This window comes from Oxyura jamaicensis, chromosome 2 (genome assembly GCF_011077185.1).
Source record: "Oxyura jamaicensis isolate SHBP4307 breed ruddy duck chromosome 2, BPBGC_Ojam_1.0, whole genome shotgun sequence".
Taxonomy (NCBI): Eukaryota; Metazoa; Chordata; class Aves; order Anseriformes; family Anatidae; genus Oxyura; species Oxyura jamaicensis.
In genome coordinates this window covers 13,721,964-13,739,442 of record NC_048894.1, presented here as the reverse complement: position 1 = coordinate 13,739,442, position 17,479 = coordinate 13,721,964, and the positions used below count along the sequence as shown (strand labels likewise).

The following is a 17,479-nucleotide window of genomic DNA, read 5'->3' as shown; positions in this document are numbered from 1 at the left end:
ACCCTCGAAGTAAAGAATTTCCTCATTATATCTAATCTAAACCTACCCCCTTTTAGTTTAAAGCTATTACTCCTTCTATCACTATGCTCCCTGACAAAGAGTGCCCCTCCAGCTTTCCTGTAGGCCTTTAGGACAGTAACATGTGATTGTGCTTTTTCCTCCTTGGAGATCTTCAAAAGCTGCCTTAATTAATAATAAATCCTTTAATAACAATAATTTTTAAATAAATATGAATATTAAAATAAAAATACTAAAAAATCACATGTAAAGCTCACTTCTGCAGCCTTCAAGCAAAACTCATGGTCCTAGGCACCCTGCTCTAGGTGCCCTGTTTGAGCAGGGTGCTAGACCTGATGGACTCAGAGGTCCCTGCCAGCCTCAGCCATTCTGTGGCACAGTTGAGAGCCATATTTGAAAAGCTTGATACACACTTGAAATTGGCATTACATTGGGAAGTTTGTTCAGCAGTACTTCAACATTTTTGCATGGAAATACTTATGGGTTGATGGCTTTATCTATTTATGGTCTTCAACACCTAAAGCCTGCTGGTCAGTCCCTTAATCATAAATTCTGAGATGTCTTCCCAAAGACCTCCCAAAGCAACAGGTTGTATAATTATTAATTGCTGTAATCCTGGACCTAAAAGCCAGGTTCTCTAAACCCAGATGATCTTGAATGAGCCAGCTATACACTTTATCCCAACTGAAAATTTTTGTTAAAACAGTAGTGCATTTGGAGAACATGACTTCATTGGAGATCGTATTAAAACCAAGTGAATTGGAAATGTGAGATTAGCCTGCTTGTGGCTGAGCTGACTTGAAAATTAAAATCTATTAATGAGTAGTGCTACTTCTAGTATTGTTAAAGAAGATGTAATTGGAAATTTTCATAGCACTGTTTTTTCAGTGATGCAGAAAGGATTTAGAGTTTTTGTGTAAAGAATATCAGTCACTTAATAAATCATTTTCACATATAACACTCACACCTGCAGCTCACTTCTGCAGCCTTCCAGATAATCTGTTTCCTGAAAATAAGGGAACAATGCTGGGAGGGCAAAGGTAACTTTGCTTTCACTGATATTTTTGTTAGGGCCAGACGATGTCAGGCAGGACTCTTTCCTTCCCCCACTCTCTTTGTATTTCCTATACAAAGGTCAGGTGCAATCAAAGACCACAGTGAAAAGGCTTAGGGGACTCAAAAGGTTGAGAAGAAGTTATCACTGGTGACTGAGCTACTGAATCCAGATGGAAGAAACCTGTTTTAGGCAAATAGTTGGTCTGCACAAAGAAATTTGTCTCCGAATGCATGATTTTGCTCTGACAACCTCTGCAGCAGAAACTGCTGCACAGTTTGCAGTGTGCTCAAATGACCCCTGAAACAGAACTGGGAGATGAGTTACCCTCCAGTGTGGTGATGAGGACATTTACATGGGCCTCAGTACTCTGAGAAATACCTCAGAGTATTCTATAGCACTCTGGTGAGGGCATGCACTGCGAAGGACTGTTGGAAGAGTCTGCCCTCAAGTCCCATAAGCAGAGAAAAGAACTATAGTTTGGACATTACAGCACATGCTCCAGTGACTGAACTAGTGGATAAGCAAGTGCAGGTTATCATGTAACAGATTTGTGAATCTCATCCTTCATTTCCTTCACCCCACTACACCCCACACACCCCCCAGTAAGTGCATTTAGGTGTTTAATTTTGTCTCCTAGGAAACATTTTGTACATATAGGAAATTGTGTTTCCTTTATTATTATTATTATATTAATAATTATTATTTATTATTATATATATATATATATATTATTATATATATATATATATATATATTAATAATTATTATTTATTTGGTTTTGGTATGGAAAAAAAATCAAAGTACTTTCAATTCAGATATTTTCTTCTGTTTTGTTTTTGTTTCTGCATGGATTTGGGTTGAGCCTTACTCTCAACACACATAAGCCCTTTTGAAATACCATGCTTTGTCCTCACTAAAAAGAAAAGCTGTTCCTTAATGTGTTAGTTAACAAAGGTTAAGTAAAGCATATTACAATCTGAATTATATAGTGCTGTTGCAGCTTGCTTAAGTGTTAGTTGGTCAAAGAGAACTCTGCATCCTTGATAATGTTTTAGTTTGACCTGCTAACAAATGTTAATACATCTGTCTTGTTCAATGTGTTTTTATGTGTGAATGTACATGTATTTAAGAAAATAAAAGAAATGTTACATGTCAGATGAAGGTCCTTCAGAATTCAGTAAGTGTCATTTAAATGAACAGCAATAAATCACAGAGTACAGTACACACACTGTACAGGACACAATGCTAAGCAAATTAAGACTTTATGTACAGTAATTCTTCAAATATTCTTCTATTTTATTCTACGGTGACAGAAGGAAAAGTGCCACCAAAACCTCATCCCTAGATATGGGGAAAGCGGACTTCAGGCTGCTCAGGGAACTAGTCAACAAGGTCCCCTGGGAAACTACTCTTGAAGGCCTCGATGTCCACCAGTGCTGGTCATTCTTTAAGCGATGCCTCCTAGAAGCACAAGATCAGGCAATTCCTAAATATCGCAAGTCAGGCAGGCGGGGCAGGAGGCCGGCGTGGCTGACCAGGAACATTCTAATGGAGATTAGGCGGAAACAGAGAGTGTTTCGCTACTGGAAGGAGGGCCAGGTGTCATGGAAAGAATACAGGGATGCTGTTCGTGTTTGTAGGGAGAAAGTTCGTGTGGCCAAAGCACACCTAGAGTTGAAGCTGGCTGTGTATGTGAGAGAAAACAAAAAGGTTTTTTTTAGATATGTGAATGGAAAAAGGAGAACTAAAGAATACATAGGGCCGCTCCTTGATAGGGAAGGTCTCCTCACAGACAATGACATAGGCAAAGCAGAGACGCTTAACGCCTTCTTTGCCTCTGTCTTCATTGCCGATGATGGGCTTCGGGACCCAGGGTGCCCCGAGCTGGAGGACCGGGACGGTGGGGATGACAAACTCCCAACCGACCCTGAACGTGTGCAGGATTTGCTACTCCACCTGGATCCCTACAAGTCCATGGGTCCGGATGGGATTCATCCCCGGGTGCTGAAAGAGCTGGCGGATGTCATCGCGGAACCTCTGTCAATTATTTTTCAATGATCCTGGGAATTTGGAGAGGTCCCGGTAGACTGGAAGCTGGCAAATGTTGTGCCGATTTTCAAGAAGGGTCAGAAAGAAGACCCTAGCAATTACAGGCCTGTCAGTCTCACGTCAGTGCCTGGTAAAATCATGAAGAAGATGGTTCTTGAACTTATTGAGGCGCACCTGGGGGACAAAGCAGTCATTGGTCCCAGCCAGCATGGGTTTGTGAAGGGTAGGTCCTGCCTAACTAACCTGATTTCCTTTTATGATAAGATCACCCGTATGGTGGACCAAGGGAAACCAGCTGATGTGATTTTTTTGGACTTCAGCAAGGCTTTTGACACGGTCTCCCATAGGATCCTACTGGACAAAATGTCCACCATACAGCTAAATAAAAACATCATACAATGGGTGAGCAATTGGCTAACGGGCAGGGCCCAAAGGGTTATGGTAAATGGGGCTGCGTCAGGCTGGCGGGCGGTCACCAGTGGGGTCCCTCAAGGCTCCATTTTAGGGCCGGTACTTTTCAATATTTTTATAAACGATCTGGATGTAGGAATAGAAGGTATTTTGAGCAAGTTTGCTGACGACACCAAACTTGGAGGAGTTGTGGACTCGAATGAGGGTGGAAAGGCCTTGCAGAGGGATCTGGATAGGTTGGAGAGCTGGGCGATCACCAACCGCATGAAGTTCAATAAGAGCAAGTGCCGGGTCCTGCACCTGGGACGGGGAAACCCTGGCTACACGTACAGACTGGGCGATGAGACGCTGGAGAGCAGCCTAGAAGAGAGGGATCTGGGGGTCGTGGTAGACAGCAAGTTGAATATGAGCCAGCAGTGTGCCCTGGCAGCCAGGAGGGCCAACCGTGTCCTGGGGTGCATCAAGCACGGCATCGCTAGTAGGTCAAGGGAGGTGATTGTCCCGCTCTACTCTGCGCTGGTGCGGCCTCACCTCGAGTACTGTGTGCAGTTCTGGGTACCACAGTATAAACAGGACATGAAACTGTTGGAGAGTGTCCAGAGGAGGGCTACGAAGATGGTGAAAGGCCTGGAGGGGAAGACGTACGAAGAACGGCTGAGGTCACTGGGCCTGTTCAGCCTGGAGAAGAGGAGGCTGAGAGGAGACCTCATCACAGTCTACAGCTTCCTCGTAAGGGGGTGTCGAGAGACAGGAGACCTTTTCTCCATTAACACCAGTGACAGGACCCGCGGGAACGGGGTTAAGCTGAGGCAGGGGAAATTTAGGCTTGACATCAGGAGGGGGTTCTTCACAGAGAGGGTGGTTGCACACTGGAACAGGCTCCCCAGGGAAGTTGTCACTGCATCGAGCCTGTCTGAATTTAAGAAGAGATTGGACTGTGCACTTAGTCACATGGTCTGAACTTTTGGGTAGACCTGTGCGGTGTCAAGAGTTGGACTTGATGATCCTTAAGGGTCCCTTCCAACTCAGGATATTCTATGATTCTATGATTTTTAAAATCACTTTAAGCATTTAAACGTATATCTTTTCAAAGCCAGAAAAAACATAACCCTATTAATTAAAAATTGGTTAAATTCATCAAAATGTTCATAACAAGCAGTAATTTTTTATTTGGGGGAACATCAGCAAATAAAAAACAGTCCTATCACTTCCTTAATTTCTATTATAAAATATTGAAGGCAAATCATCTTCTTAGTATATTAAGTATCCTTTTTTTTTTTTTTTTTTTTTTTTTTTTTTTTTTCCAGAAGAGGATAGGCAATAAACATTGCATTTATTAGCTTCTTGTGAGTAAATATTTATCTATCACTCCTTGGCTGTATGCTACTATTGCACATTCAGCGCTCCCTGACTCACCTATACTATGTGGTCTGCAAACACTCATAAGAAAATTTTTCACCACATGGCAAGACAGACATGACAGGTAAGTCCATTGAAACCAGAGGAAGCACAAAGAGACGAATCAATGCAGAGCCTCATGTGTGGCAATGATCTCAGGGCACTGGCTGTCTAGCCACTGTCAGGGACTTGAAACGTGAAAATGTTTGTTTGTGAATTTAAGATATGGGCAACATTTTGCTAGTCCAGGAGAGCTAGCAGGAACAGGCTCTTAAAGGCAAAGGTGAGAAGTTCATGGTTGATGAGATAAAAAGTGGGAGTGCTGGAGGTACACAAAGAAAGGAGCAAGGTGTTAAAAGCACATAGTCCAGGAAATGGTTGCAAAGCTGGGTGCATATGAAATATCTCAAGCAGTTTTAATGAGATGAGATTAATGAGTGTTCTAGCTGTATCCCAATATTGCGACTTTGCTCTGTGATGTCTTTTACGTGCCAAATTCATCACCTCTCAATGCCCTTTTCTCCAGAGGTGCCTTCTTTACAATGATGAAGATAACAAAGGTCCTCTGAAAGACGGAAACACATTGCTTTAGCCACTATAGAATCGCTACATACCACCAGAATATATAGTAAAATGTACTTGCGAAAAAGAAAATAAAAGGATCATAGCTATAAACAGAAACCTCCAGCATCCCTGGAGGTTTTTTCCTCCATTTTTTTCCCTACTTATTTTACACATTACAAAGCTTTTCAATCTGCTATTAGCAGGCTTCAAATTCTTACTTGGATAGATTTGTAAGTAAAAAAATAGTCGATATTTGTTATAGCATGTGGTATTCTCTACTTAACTAAGGAGATGAAAAGTCACAACTGTGCTATGATGCTTTATTAAAATATAAAAAAATAACAAGCTATCAGCACAAAACAATTAAATAATGCTTCTTGTCTCCACATAGATTTAGCCTACATGCAGATATATATTTACATTTATATTTTATTTGGAAAAAATAAACAGCTTTTACCCAATAGGATTAGCCATCGATGGCTGCTGGAAGCTCAAAAATAAATAAATAATAAAAAAATTCTGTCCCACACATCAAATGTTTTAGAAACCTGCAAAGCAATCACTCAACATATCAGTTGAATTTCATAGTCCACAAAACAGCAAACATTGAAGAGTAAATACTTATTAAGACTGATATGTGGGTCATGGAGATGACAACTTCAGGCATTTCAGTGTCCCTTACCTTCACTGGTGATGGGCTCATCGTGCTAACAAAAACTGTTCCTGAATGGATGCATTTACATTTCTCAATGGACGAATTGTTTAACAGTTCATCAGTTCCCCAGGTCTGTTCTGTTTGTAAAAAAACACCTCTAGCTAAATAGGTGTAGCGTGTTGTGCACAACTCAGTCCCATGGATGGCATTTACAGTGCATCTTATTTGTTCTGTGATTCTTAGAATCATAGAATCATGGAGTATTTCAGGTTGGAAGGGACCTTAAAGACCATTTAGTTCCAACCACCCTGCCATGGACAGGGACACCTGGACTGGGTCTGGCTGGGATGTTAACTTTCCCTGCAGCAGTCCATACAGTGCTGTGCTCTGCACTTGTAGCTAGAACAGCAGTGGTATCACACCAATGTTGTGTCTGCTGCTGAGAAGTGCTGGCACAGCATCAGGACTCTCTCTAACCTTCCTAGGGGGTGGGCAAAAAAGTGAGAAAGAAACATCACCAGGGCAGCTGACCTAAACCAACCAAATGGATATTCCATACCATGTGATGTCACACTCAGCAATAAAAGGTAGAAAAAGGAAGAAGAGGGGAGGGGTGGGCTCTCGTTGCAAAAACGTCCTCCTGAACACCGGCTAAGTGTGTTGAGGCCCTGCTTCAAGGACGTGGTCAAGCATCGCTCATTTGTGGGAAGTAGAGAGTAATTTCTTTCCTCTGCATTTCCACATAACCTTTACTTGTTTTGTTTTGTTTTTCCCTTTCCCCCTCCCTCTTTCCCTTTCCCTTTTTTCCCTTTAGTTGAATTGTTTAATTAATAATAATATTTCCTTAATAATATTTTTTCTCTTTTATTAAATTATCCTTATCTTGACCTGTGAGTTGTTCTTTCCTTTACTTCTTCCCCTCCTCATCTGAGGGGGGGGAGTGAGATAGCAGTTGTGGTGTTCAGTTGCCTAGTCCAGACCAGTTTGCTCAAAGCCCCATCCAGCATAGCCTTGAACACTTCTAGGGATGCAGCACCCATAACTTCTCTGGGCAACTGTTCCAGTGCCTTACCACCCTCTGAGTGAAGAATTTCTTATAATATCTGTTCTTTAACAGCAATATTTTCTAAGAATATAAATGTTCTCAGAAACCTTTTAATTGAGTTAACTGACTAATTGTGTGCTCATTTAAAGGACCTTACTCATTTTATTTTATTTTATAATTTATTTTATTTAATTTTTTAATTTATTTAATTTTTATTTAATTTTTAATTGTTTATTTAATTTTAATTTAATTTTATTTTTAAGGGCATTAGCAAGTCTCAGTGTTAACTAACAGTATGAAATACAAAAATGTTCTTAAAATCTTTCCTTTCACTGCTTTCTAATTTTGCACTTCACTAAGTGCCTACAAAATGAAGCAATGTTCCATGAACTCTATAAAGGTAGAGCCTACAATCTCTTCTTCTGTTGAATAGTTCTTTACTGTATGCACAACTTATAAGTATGGTTGTCAGATCTGATCTTGTATCTCTGAACATTTCTGGGGATTTTATTTTGTTTTTAATTTTCTTAGTCTTTTTTTCAGAGACTTTAGGAGTCATACTGATGTGCTTCTACTAACATGAACTTTCAAAAAGTAGGTCTAAAAAATAGATTTTTCCTCTTCCAGATTCTGTTCAGCTACTAGAGCAAATTAAAAGTGTGGTTTATCTAGGTATGAGAATAAATTGTGGGCTGAAGTCGTTGTCTCTTAGGGGACAATCCAGATGATATTGAATGAGATGGGACCACTTGTAGTCATTTTGTTGCAGATAATATTGGCTCCCATCACAAAAAAAAAAATAAGGGAATTGGGGCTTGCAAAAAGAGCTTGCACTTTAACTTTTCAGAACTTTTCTTCATAAATGTGGTCTGAACTCTTGCATGTGTCTTTTCTTCATGTCCTTAGTTATCAGATTTCTGGCACAGTATATTGTGGATTATGTCCATATAGATATTCCTGTTGTCTCTCAAGAATGCATTTTGTGTATTGCTTTGGATGGCTTTTAGAGTAAGTTCATCCCCTTTACTTTTGTTACATTCATAAGATTTATTGTTCTTTGGATGTGAAACTCCTTTCTGGAGGAGATGGATGGCAACTCTAAAAAGGTCGGGCCCTCTGGAGAGTTATCCACTAACCTAAATATTGATCTTTTCTTTCAGACTTTATCACACGTCCCCATTTTAAGATGTCCATAGTTATAAAATTGCTTTAATTTCACTGGAAGCCAGACAGAAGGTCAGAATTTAACCCTTTTGGAGCAATTTCTAGACCAAAGATTTTTATAGAATCCATAGCCCTTTCTGTGCAGAGTTCATGAACTGAGATCCAGGAGAAGCATGAATTTGTTCTAAATGATGGTTCTGATTAGCCTGCAAGAACATTTCAATGCAAAAATGATACAAGTACAGTTACTTGCATGTGCATGCAAAATATGACTATTGAAACATTTCTAGCACTGTCAAAAGAAGTTAGTTTGTCTGTCCATCTTGTGTGGCCTCGGAGTGATCTCTTAGAGCATTCTTTGGCTCTATACATTATGTGTTTTGTTTTCTATGATTAGCTCTATGTTTGCAGTATTTGCTAATTCTGCGGACTTCAGGAAGGTTGTGTGTTGCTGACATTTCAACTCAGGTAGAATATTTAGAAGATTATATAGAAGATTGTATTTACTTGCAATGAGCTTAGTGAGAGGAACTCTAGCTGTAGAAGGGTTTGGAGGCAACATCAAGACATTAGTCCATGAGTATATGATGAACTTAAAACCTAGCTGAACTTTAATCTCATACTGAAAAATCTTGCGTGTTTAGAAGTGGGGTGTTCACAACAGTTAATTTAGCCTTGGGGTTTTTTCTTCCTAAGCTGTCCCTGTGCTCTGTAGCAAGAGTGGCTCCAGCAGAGGGTATTTCAAAGAAGTAGCCAGGAGATATTGTAGAAGGAGGTTAGCCCCTGAGGCTGAAGATGTTCTTTGTAAATACCCTCCATTACAGCTTTCATATTTTTACTCAAACCTGTGGTACATGAAACTGCATTCATTTTCTTTGGGAGCTAACTAGACATGTCACACAAGCCAGAAATGTGTACCCAATTAACATGTTTGTTTCTGACAGATGGTGCATTATAGTAAAAGATGTGTATCTCATAATTAAGGAACCAAAAAAATGAGCAAATGAAAAGCCAGTCTAAAAGAATGTCATAATATTTGAATGCTGTAATTTTTAAAAATTAATAATGCAGAAAAATGTTAGGTCTTTTTATTTCTTAGAAATTATTTTTAATTCAAATGAAGACAATTTGAGGGACTAAATAAGTCAGCTGTCATCTTGGTAACTATGCATACTCCTTTCTGCTTTGACTGTAGTTTTAGCTGAGAAGACTGGGAAGCATTTTCTCTGGCATTGATATGTCTGAATCTGTCAGGAATAGCCTGACACCTATCACTTCTCCATATTTCCAGGCAATTTGGAGCTTTCTCATTTGTGATCTACATGTAGCATAAGTGATTATATCCCAATGCTTTAAAGGAATTTCCAGAGATTCTACATCCCTACATTGACCTGTGTGCAGTAGCTATTTACCTCTCTCAACCATTCAGGAGTTCAATTCCTTGTGAAAGAGGAAATTCCATTTTCTGGCCCCTGTTCCTAACACTGTGGATTACTTTGTCTTTTCCTACTTGTCTAGAGAACAATCTTTTCTCAGACCATTGCAAATCACATAGGAGGGAACAGTGGACAGATGTGGGTTTGTGAAACAGGAGGACTTTCCCCATCCTAGTGGTCACTCTTGGCAAAAGAAGCAGCAGTCAAGTCCTGTTAATGGAGGGACCTCTTGAGTGTGGCAGTCAGGGGACATCTTTAATGAACCTATAACATACTACATGCTCTTAGCAAGAAATACAAAACATAAGGTCAAGTTAAAGTTGCTTTTACATATCATGTGATTCTCAAACTTGATATATAACTTGTCATATCAGATGATTTTAAAACTCTGTAATTAACAATTATTATTATTATTATTTTATTATTTTTTAATGGATGAGCAAGGGCTTGTTCATAACTCTTACCAAATAGAATCATAGAATCAATTAGGTTAGAAAAGACCTAAAAGATCATCAAGTCCAACCATCCACCTAACACTACAAGTCCACTGCTAAACAATGTGCAATATCCACACATCTCAAATACCTCCAGAAATGACCACTTCACCACCTCTCTGGGCAGCCCATTCAAATGCCTATGCACCCATTCAAATGCCTATGCACACTTTCAATTTCAGGAAGAAATTCTTCCTGATATACAATCTAAACTTTTCCTGGCATAACTTGAGGCCATTGCCTCGTGTACTATCATTTGTCATCTAAGAAAAGGGGCCAACGCCCACTTTGTTGCAACTTCCTTTCAGGTAGTTGAGAGTGATGAGGTCTCCCCTCAGCCTCCTCTTCTCCAGACTAAACAACCTGAATTCCCACAGCCAGACTTTTTATGTCTTGTTTTCTAGTCTCTTCACCAGCTTCTTTGCTTTTCTCAACACATGCTCAAGCAACTCAATGTCCTTCTCGTAGTGAGGGGACCAAAACTGAACACAGTGCTCAAGAAGTGGTCTCACCAGTGCTGACTGCAGAAGGACGATCACTTCTCAAGTACTTTTGGCCACATTTAATGATGGTATGCAGTTGTTTACCTTGAGTATAGTTTTAAATTTTGAGCACATGTGAATACTGGCCTTACTTTGAATACGTGTACTTTTTTCCATCCACTTGTATTGTCATTTTGGAGCCATCTGACTAAGTGTTCCTTTTCACATCCATCAGCTAAATTAGAGATTCCTATATAAAATGTAGCACTCAGGATCATTATTTGTATCATGTTCTTGGAGCAACTTGGATCTGCAAAACAAAAGAATCTTCATTCCTGATTTTTTCCTCAGTTACAGAGCATACATGAAATCTCCAGTGAAATCAGTCCTATTGCATTGATATAATGTTGGACAGTGTTTTCCACCAGTTATTTTCATGCAAAAGAGAGTTTAACCAGCTATTTTTTGTATGTGACAGCCTTGCAAATGCTCTTCATACTTATTTTGCAAGATGTTGACAATTCTAGAGACAAGAAAATATCTCAGAACACAAACAGAATATGAAATCTGACATCTTTAAAAATTCAGACTTTAAGGTTGAGAAATATCAGTGGATTTTCTCCCATATATTTTACAGCATTTTTAATTCTGTATTTAGTATAAAATTGCTTATGAAAAGGAAAGCAGAGCATCTATAACTAGTTCTATCATACATATATATCAAAAAGGGATATCATACACATATTTTGGCTTTCCCAGTTAGATACCAGATGACATTATTAGGATATAAATGTTTTGCCATATTTCTGAAAGCAGTTGTATGGTATATGTTTAAAAGCCACTTCAATTTTAAGTATACTGATTTCATAATTTTTCATAATTTTACAATACAATTCAGTAGAGCTGTGAGTACATGTCAAAGGAATTATGCAATTTCTAAATATGACAAGTATATTATGTATTTTATAGAAGTGAGAGTCTACACTGAAACCCATATTTATATGAGATAAATATGTGAAAGCATATCAAATATTTAGTCCAGAAGATACATTAAAATTATAAAAATAATCGGAAAATTTTATTTGTGATATAAACTAATTTGGAGTTATTCTATTGTGCCTGTAACTTTTTTTTTTTTTTTTTTCCCTTCACTGGGAAACTAAGCTAGAGGAAAACTAAAAGGTATTGTCCAAAATAAATAACATACTATTTTATATATTATTACTATTAAATATAATTCAAATTAATAAAATCTAAAAATATTAAGCATTCCACACTTAACTTTTGCAATGGTAGGAGAAAAGAAAAGCAGGAACTAAAATGCAACAGAAAATGTTTCTTGTGTGTCTTGTTTCCTGAAAAGAAATCAATAGAAATGAAGACCAATATATATATTTTTTTCATGTCTTTAAATATTTTTAACAAAACTTAACTGTATTTCTTCCTGATCGTCTTAATGTATAATGTAGCAGTCACAGCTAACATAACAGAAGTGTTAGGTGACATCCTGACCACAGTGAAGTCAATGGGATAAAAGTCCAAATTTCCTTCATGAGTTGAAACTGCTATTCTAACCCCTCTAAAAGCTCTTTCAGATTGACATTTTCCATGACTAGTGAGTCTGTTTTGAATTTTTATAATACATTAGAGGGGCTACTTCTGTTATGACAGTGTGAGAAAAGTATGCTGCTGTTGATGTGAGTTAAAAATAAGTATTCAAATAAATAAAAAATGTGACTGATGCCAGATTCAAGCTTAGCTATTTCCATTGTCCTCACAGAAGTAATTAAAGTAGCTCAAGCTGAAATGGAGTTGTTCTATATGAAATGTATTAATATTTGAATATTATATGAAGGTTCAGGTGTCTTGCCAAAAGCTGCACAGAAGTCTGTAGGAGAGAGAGGAAATTAGCCTAACTGCTGAGCTCTTAAACTCTTCACTGGTCTTATGGAGAACTTTGTCTTGATTTTAGGTTTTTCTTGCAAAAATTCCATAACCAGGATGAAATTAGTTCAGTTTCATCATGATGTTAACTTGTCCCTACAGAATCTCCTACTGGTCTCAATCATGAATTAAGTTATACAAATATTAATAAATCAAACTGAATAGAAATTCTTCATATGTTTTATGTCAGTGAGTTCTGGGAATGCAAAGTAGCTTCAATGGAGTTATAGAAGGGAGGACCATGGCCCATTACCTCTTGGAATTTCCTGATTTGAGGGGTTGATTGAGCAACCTAAATGCTGCATTTGAGGTTAGACTCTGCATTTGACTGTGCATACATCTTATACATTTTCACATATTTTATGTGAAAAATATTATATATTTTACTCACACATTATATATATTGCATGGCACATTTTCATTTCTGTTATAGTTGGAAGGCATGATTTCTTCAGCAGGGGAAAGTTCATAGAGTAGAGTGTGCATGCCGTTTGCCAAAGTATATTCAACACTGAAATTCTCAGCAGTGCTGTCTGGTTTTCCATCATATAAAAGAAAAAAAATGTCCTGGTGAATCATGAGTTATAAACTTTAGCTCTAATACTATTGGATATGTGTTTTTGACCTCCTAGCGAATTGCAGAATTAGACAGAAGACAATGGGGAATGTGTAACCCAATGAACAGCATGTGTTAGATATCTTCCTCTGACAGTACAGAGTTGAGTATGGCTTCTACCTCAGAACCTTGCCAGTCCCATAGATGTATACATGCCTGCCTACAGTTCTGGTGGCCTCAGGTTAAATTTAAGTTAGAGAACCAACCTATTTGTGAATGTGTGGACACATTCACTGCATTGGGCTGGGGTCAGGTCTTTGAAATTTTGTGTTGGGGTAGAATTAGGTACAAATAGTCCTTAGAAGGTTGACAGCTCATGAAGAGGACAATGAAATATTCCAAGCACACCCTCCCTTGAGGGAAGTGAGACTTCAAAGTCCAAGCAGAAATCATAGTTCAGCTTTCAGCCGTCTTCTAGCTGTTCTATTCTCCTGTACCAGCACTGAGTAGTTTTCTGACAGCTAGGAGTTAATGTTAGCCTTGGCGCCCTAGGAGTCAACTTTTCTTTCAAACTTCTCTTATGTTTATTCATCTGATGAAATATATTAATGTGCTATTCTTCAGTGACTTGGGAAGTCTATTATTATTATTAAATGCAGTGGGTTTATCACCTTGACTCTGCTGAGGAGGACTGTTTTAAAACTTTATTTACCTTTCCTATTACTTATTTTTTTCTTTATTTTTGTCTATGTACTAAGAAGGATTGAATAGAAAAGCATACAATTTACTGTAAAAGATTAAGCTACTGATTTACAAGTATTTTATCTAGCCTCCCTAACAACTATTACAGAGGAAGATGCCACCGTTCTCTCAATGCCCTCTCTGCATCTGGAAAGTGCTTTGTTAGCAGCAAAATATTGGTGAGCTGTTTAACTTACAATGATGAGATCTAACTCCTTTTAATTTTTTATAATCTAAAAAATAATAAAAAAATAAGAAATCAAATATTTCAGCATGTCAGGTCAGGGAATAAAAGACATCCTCACTGGCATGGAATGAAAGGGCTATAGAGGAAGAAATTAACTACTGGACATATGTGATTTTGCCAACTTCACAAAAAAAAAAAAAAAAAAATCAACAGCAGTGCCTTGTTAATTCTGCATCCAGTCAGAGTGGAACCAAAAGGAAAAAAGCTTTTAAAGAATGCTGAGGACATGGCCCATAAATTAAGACATTCCTTAGCAGCTTTAAGCAAACTAGCCCAGGGCCCAGTAGCACTTTGGTCATAGCAGTTGCGAGCTCTATTTGGGCTACTTATTGTATTTCTTTTTTATTTCTTAGGGCTTCTATTTCATAGGCTTTTGTTGTCCATGCTGAGCTCTGTGCTACTTGGTCAAATGAACTAACTAACTTTAAGATAACTACATGACCTGTGGTATAAATATCCCTCAGTAACACGAAGGAGGGACTTTTCTCATGTTGTTCACATAGAAATGGAAGAAGCATCTGCTCCTTATTTTTTATAACAAGTGGCAGACATATAGTCACCTCCTTCAGGAGGTGTCCCAGTTGCAATGAATTAACAGTTGTGAGAGAGCAGAGCTAGTCTCAGTTTTGCTGAAGAACAATATAATTTTTTTCGGCAATGAGATACTAATACTCCTTGGGAAAGATGTTTTGAAGATTTTTGTATTTCACCAAAATGAAGATTTGTTCCCTGACTTCCAGTTCAAAAAGCAGAATCTTCTGGCATCCTCATGTGTATGTCTCTAAGCAACTGTGCTAACATGTGCTGCAGCAGGCTGGGGAAGTGTGGAGAGAAGGAACCTTTAGGGAAGAATTTAGAACTGTTACTTTGCCACTGACTGTCTCTGATTTCTATAGATGCTGGAATAATTAGGTGGTTTGGAGAGGGTATTTCATTGTAATGTACTCCACAAAACTGTCTTTAATGAGAAGAAGAAAAAAAGCTTTTTTTTTTTTTTTTTTAAAATCTCTATTTTTTTTTTTTTTTTTCAAAGAAAATTCTTCAAGGAAGAACCATATTCTACCCTGGGAAAATTACTTAGGGAAGGATGCAGCAAAATGTGTTTTGCTCACAGCAAAATTTGTAAACCTGCAGTGGATAAGAATTATATATTTCTGTGCTATTTGAAATTGGCAAAAAGCCAGGTTTTCCTGCCTCACTTTATTTTAACCTTTTTGCAGTTGTATAAAATACTGCTATATTTATCTTGGGAGAGATACACCACTGGCATGAAGTTTCATGAAAGTGTGTAAGAATACAGAATAAAGCACATGATGGACCTGATTTTTCTTGCACTAATTTATTTTACTGAGCTAAGCTAAATTCCATATATTTACTCCAGGCTTAGAGAGTGGATATTAAAGCAGGAGGATTTAGCATGGCAGGAATGTGATGTCATGAGAGACTTTTTGACTTCAATAATTACTTTGAAAGTGCTAAAAAAATGTGCCGCAAGGATTCCAAACAAAGGCAAAATATGTAGTTACATATAACCTTGCCTGAAGTTCTTTTTCAGGGAAGAAAGTTCTCAAATGAAATTAATTAGGAAACTGCCATATCTTACAAATCAAAGTTAGATTCCTTAGTTGAAGAATTAAAGAATTAATGCAATTAATTTCTCCTTGCCAACATTAAAGATGGAATGAAAATTAAGATTGGAAGTGTTCCATGGAAAATGGGGATGGAATGTATGAATGCTTAAGTTTTTTTTTTTTTTTTTTTTCCTCTAATGTTCTCTAAAAATAGCAAATAATTCTCTATTAGTTCTTTTAAAATTGTTAAGGTTAAAGGAAGTCCATGTATCAAATACATGTTAACATGTATTATGGTTATGAATTTACTGCATAATTGTGTTTCAGCAACTCGGATTTCACTGAAGGGAAAGTAGAGTTGAGTAGCGTATTTCTAATATTGGAGCTCCAAAGTGATTTTAAGGAACTCTGCAGTTCTGCAGTGCTACCTATTTGGGCTATTAGATAATCTGATTACCTTGCATTTAATATCAAAGAGATATGAAATGTAAAGCCTGATAAAATTACTCTAAAAATTTGTCACACTAAACTAGTATTTACATTTCAGCTAGCTTCTACCTGGCTAGGAGGCTAAGGCAGTGTGGTCAGCATTGGTGGGGATGGAAGGGAACAGAGCTGCAGCTGTGTCACACAGTGATGGAACCTAGAGCAGGACGATATGTGTCAATGCAGTATTGCATGGTGAGATTTGGCACATGGACTGTGCATACAGCATGTGTTCAGTACATGTAACGTGGTTGTAGTGTGTGGGATATATTGCACGGACTGACTGGTTATGTACAGCTCACTGATTTTTGTTATTGAATCCTCCTCTCAAAAAGTTAAACATGGTGAACAGTGAAGACAAAACTTTTGTTAAAACCTCCAACAGCACAGCATTTTGAAAGTTGCAGCATATAAACATGGAAATTTCAGAGCAGATCATCATTTGGAATAACATTTCTGACTGCTGTTTTGACACTGTATGCTCATGCCAGTCTATAATGCTGACACAACTTTAGGAACATCAGCAACTAACCTAAAAAAATATTTAATAAATTAATACTTTGAGAAAAAAAATGTTTATAATTTTGTGTTGAAAATCTGATCTTTCTTTATCAATCTCAAACCACGTTGAGGAATTACGTGGTTTTTGCTGTTCCATCATTTTTTCCTTTGCACATATCTGGGGTTAGACTGGAAAGTTGTGCTGTGTGGTTGTCTCAGAGATCATGGATGTAGAGTTCATGATTCAGATACTTTCCACTGTCAAGTGAAGATGATAATACTAAACACCAAGAACTATATTCTCAACACTCTAGTCAAAATTTATTTATCAACTCCCTCATTTTGCAGTACCTAATAAGAAACAGTTTGGACAGACCTTCATTCAGTTTGGATTTTGAAGATTTGGCTGAATTTCTTGAAGACTTATTCTGTGATTTTTATTTATTTATTTTTAATATGGGGCAACCAATTGCCCAACATCTTGAACGAGGCTTCTAAGCATAAGGAATCATTAACCAATGAACTGTACAGCTAAGCATTGCCTTGCTTTGCCAGTGAGATCTTTACCTGGGAAACCAGAAGTTGCAGAAATAGTAATTCCTAGCTAACAATAATAATAATATGTTACAGTATGCTAGTTAGCTACCAGGTGTAAAAATA

General features: G+C 37.7%; 1 long non-coding RNA gene across 3 annotated transcripts in view; it reads left to right on the top strand.

Annotated features, from left to right (window-relative positions):
• LOC118162265 overlaps positions 1-16,837 on the top strand; it is a 55,886-nt gene extending 39,049 nt beyond the window's left edge. The window contains exons 4-6 of one of the 3 annotated variants that reach the window (XR_004748366.1): positions 4,843-5,018; positions 12,908-13,027; positions 16,384-16,837. This is a non-coding gene — a long non-coding RNA (uncharacterized LOC118162265). Of the gene's footprint in view, positions 1-4,842; positions 5,019-12,907; positions 13,028-16,379 lie in introns of all 3 variants that reach the window. The other 2 variants (XR_004748364.1, XR_004748365.1) reach the window with 2 other exon arrangements.
• Positions 16,838-17,479: the final 642 nt, after the last annotated feature.